Raw genomic sequence first — 5,000 nt, forward strand, 5'->3', positions numbered from 1 at the left:
ATTTCCACTGGTCTTGGTTAGAGTTCTCTTGCTTGAGGGTACACTTTGGCACAACTTTCGATCTTATGTCTCTTTCTCTTGTTTCGTTTTTATAGTTTATATAGATATTTATTTTAATGTTACTGTTGTAAAAATGTATTTTTCCCTTTTTTCCTTTCCTCACTGGGCTACTTTTTCGCTGTTGGAGCCCCTGGGCTTGTAGCATTCCGATTTTCCAACTAGGGTTTTAGCTTGGATAGTAATAATAATAATAATATATATATATATATATATATATATATATATATATATATATATATATATATATATATATATATATATATATATATATATACATATATATATATATATATATACATATATATATATATATATATATATATATATATATAATATATATTATATATATATCCAAACACGTTGCTCTCTATTATATATAGGAGGTCTAATTGCAAGTCATGCACATTTTACCCGTGGAGGGATATAAAGGAATGAAGGAGAGAGGATGAGGAGCGTGCGACACTACTTGTAATCAGCAGGCGTCTGCTCCACCCATCATAATTGCGACACAATTATGATCATAATCAGTTTGCCTGTCAATTAGGCCTTATCGAAAGTTAATTACCACTAAATATCTAATGCATTGTTTGTCAGGTGTTTTAACAATGAATGACTAGATGACACATCACAGTGATGTCCAACCTATTTTAACTTTTACTTCATTGTGCACTGGGGGGTTCAACACCCAGTTACACATTGGCGCTGAATGGCCTTCCCGGCCGCAGAGCCGATCCATGGGACCCAAATTCCATTGATGGATGTAACTGGGATTGAGCTTTATTTCCTGGTTACTACTACTACTACTACTACTACTACTACTACTATTATTATTATTATTATTACTACTACTACTACTACTACTACTACTACTACTACTACTACTATTATTATTATCATTATTATTATTATTACTACTACTACTACTACTACTACTACTACTACTACTACTACTTACTATTATTATTTTTACTAGGTAAGCCAAAACCCTACGGTATTTGGAGAAATAGGATGCTATAAGCCGAAGGGTTTCCAACTAGAAAAAACAGCCCAATAAGGAAAGGAAATAGATAATCTAAATTAGGAGGAATGAATGATTAATATAGAATACCGTAAGATCAGTAACAACGCTAAAATTGATCTGTCACATATAAAGTATGAATTTGCTTTTTTACTGGAGTCATTTCTTCGAGGAGGGCTTCAAATGTAAATTTGAATCGCTTCGCATGAAGTTTTAACTGGCTATGGGGCAGCAAGAGCCCCGTGTTTTGACGCTTTTCTATAAAAAAATTTAAAACTAAGCATGAATTTTTTTGAGATACCCTATAAAAAATTACTTCATGGTCATTGCATCTTTCTTAGGCCCCTAGCTGTACCCATGTATTCTACCTCTGTCCCATCCTCGGCGTCAATGACCTTCGATGTCAGGATGCCAGAGACCTTCAAATCGTTCATTCAAACGTCTTTAAAAGTTTTTTCACCATAGTATACTAGTGTGTTTTCCTTTCTTCCCCAGTAGCACCCCGGTTTTGAATCTCCCCCCCCCCCCCTCCCCTGTCGCAACCCTGGGGCTTTTGGGTTAAAATCCATAAATCCAAAGTCACTGATACCACCATTTTCAAGGAGTTAGTAAAATGACCCCGACTGTACTTATACTTTTATATGAAAGCGCGGAATACCGTTCCCTTGGTGCAATGTTACGACTCATGGCTCTTAGTACTACTTACGTTCTATCCCATAACAAGCCAAGGAAAGGAATGATATCAGAGGCTTCATTTTAAAACATTCAAAACAAATCCGGATCTAGGATCGGAATTGTATGTTTTGTCGTTATTAAGTTCAATGACAGACTGAGTAATCAGGACTCAGGGAAGTGATTGTCATATTATGAATGAAGAACGGAAGAGCATCTATTAAGATGAAATAATTTCTAAGCCATTTATAAGACTCCAGAAAATGTTATAAATAGTGGGTCACTATTTAGAATATATATAGAATAGCAAATATTTATCGAGGTTTCTTGTTATTTTCCCGTCGCCTACTTTGGCGGTGAGTGACGTTGATTCTGACCGATTTTGGCGAGCAATTTGTTTTGGGTCAGCGTCTAAATGAAGTCTAATTGTATTGAGGATCGATGGCGGTGTGTGTCTATCTGGGGAAGCCCCCACCCCCCTCCACACTCTCCCAATCTCTTCTTCCGACGGAGATGGAGAGGTTGGTGAGGAGGATGGCTGGCTAAAAGGTGGAATAATGGAGGGGAGGGGGAAAAGGAGGGGAAATGAAGGATGTGGTAAATGATAAAGGAAGGAAAGAGAAGTAAAAGGAAGGGAAAGCTCGGGGGGGCCGGGTGAAAAGTTTGTAAAAATAATGGTATTGTAAGGAGATGGTGGGGGATGTAAAAGGGTGAAAAGTTTGTGAAAATAATGATGTTGTAAGGAGATGGGGGGTGTAAAAGGGTGAAAAGTTTGTGAAAATAATGATGTTGTAAGGATATGGTGGAGGATGTAAATGGGTGAAAATTTTGGGAAAATAATGATGTTGTAAGGAGATGGTGGGGGATGTAAAAGGGAAGAAAATATAATGTGAAAATAGAACAAAAAAATTAATTAATGGAGATAGGGCTTAAAGATAGAGATAAAATGTTGTGAAAGGTATGATGAGGTAGAAGGAAAAGGCAGAGAAAGCTCATAAAAGGTAAATGTGGTATTGCTGAAGACTGATAGGAAAAGGTTATTGTCCCTATTCATTTCATGTATTCCTGCTTTTCAATAAAGGAATTTATTTTTCCATTAACTTATGGGCACAGGATAGTACCATTCATATCCTCATTACTGTCGCCTGTCTAAACACAGTACTTCAGGTTCTCTGATTCTCGTTTTACAACGATAGTACTCTTGGAACTTCTGAGGATAGTAACCTACAATACATTCGATTCCCGGCTAAGTAATGATAGAATGAAATGGGCACTTTCTTTATAAGCCCAATCCTTATCTGACCAGTAAGTTCGATAGTTGGTTGTTAGTCAACTGTATTGGGGCTGCAGAAGGAGAGAGCAAAACGAGTTTAGAATTACAGGTTTATTGCCTTTAGATGTCGAGATATTAGCTAATGAGGATTTCGAAGCAACAAAATTGTCTCGGTAAGAACCGCTTATACTATGCCTGATTGAACAGCCAGGCCTACAGAGAGCAACACAAATGAGGCAGTATATCGTACAGAAAAGTCTGCCTTAACAACCTGGAACATCAAAAGCAAGTGATGTCTGATTGCACACGGCAAACCTAGTATATGTGTCCATTACTAGTACAGCTTTGCCGATCATGGCGGTGCACATGCCCTTTCACCACGTCAAGGTATTTCCACTCAGAAAGAGTGTATATAATATATATATATATATATATATATATATATATATATATATATATATATATATATATATATATATATATATATATATAATATTGGTGTGTGTGTATGTGAACTTAAGTGTGTACATATGCTTGCTTTTACGTAATGGCGGTAGGCAAGGTAAATCTTAAATGCGGCGTGAGAACACCTTAGAGTTAATATACTATCAGTCCACTCGCGAACTCCCCAAGGGAATGGCCTCCTCCGATTCGTGTGAAGTTGGAATGAATTTCTGAATCAATCGGTGAACTGGAGCGACAGAGGTAATTAACAACTTCACCATCTCCCCCTCACCCACCCCCTTCTTGCTCTCACTCCCCCCTTGCCACTCTCACTCCCCCCTTCCCACTCTCACTCCCCCTATTCCCACTCTCACTTCCCCATTCCCAATCTCGGGTCATTTAATGTCAGATGTCGTTTGGCAATGATGCTGTTTGTTTTGCTATGATAAGGTGGAAGGGATGCTCGACGAATCTCTCTCTCTCTCTCTCTCCTCTCTCTCTCTCTCTCTCTCTCTCTCGTTTGTTAGACATTTAGTATAAAAATAGTATTTTAATTTTATCCCAAGATTTAAATTTAATATACATACAGTTTGGGTACTGATACAAATAAATTTATATTAAAAATGTCACTTATCTCCATAGACGATGAAAAAAAATTGTTCCTAAAGTTGTGTTACGAAGAAGAAATATATTTCAGGACGTGTCAAGTTTATTTGCAAGCATAACCTCAACAAACGGAGCTTCGCCTCAATTTGTATTCATGGAATGTATGCATGTAAATTTCAAAGTTGCATGGCTATACATATATGTTGGATGAAGTAAGCTTTTAATTGCCAAAATTATGATTTTATATCCGTATTATTACTATAGTCAATTTTTTTTAATGTACTTTTAGGTCTGAAAAGTTTCCTAATCGCTGATTGATTGGACAAAATAATTCTAACCAATCAGCTAGCAGGAAACTTTTTCCGAGCTAAAAGGGCACTCGTGCGAGTTAGTGCAAATGCGATTCATTAAAAAAATTAGTATAGTTATTTCATCTAGTAAACTTCTGATTTTTAAAGATATATTTCCAGTAAATGAGTCAGTTATTGAATTATTTCATTGTTTTTATTATGCAGAAAACTGAACAATTTGCCCAACTCCTACTAACTGGTGTTACTATAGCTGGTTTAAGTGCGCCTGACCTCTCCTGTTATCATTGCATGGGTTTGGTCCTTGAACAACCGCTTAAGAGTCAGTCCTGACCGTTTTTTTATAGTGTGGCTTCTGTAAAAAAGCCGTAAATACATGGTAAATAAAATAAGTACTGTAACAACCTATGAACTATTTATATGCGCAGGATTGTAATATAAAGTAAAATCATAATTCTCTCTCTCTCTCTCTCTCTCTCTCTCTCTCTCTCTCTCTCTCTCTCTCTCTCTCTCTCTCTCTCTCTCTCTAATAACATGCATATATATACATATATATACATACATACATATATATGTGTGTATATATATATATATATATATATATATATATATATATATA

This window comes from Palaemon carinicauda, chromosome 14 (assembly GCF_036898095.1).
Source record: "Palaemon carinicauda isolate YSFRI2023 chromosome 14, ASM3689809v2, whole genome shotgun sequence".
Classification (NCBI taxonomy): Eukaryota; Metazoa; Arthropoda; class Malacostraca; order Decapoda; family Palaemonidae; genus Palaemon; species Palaemon carinicauda.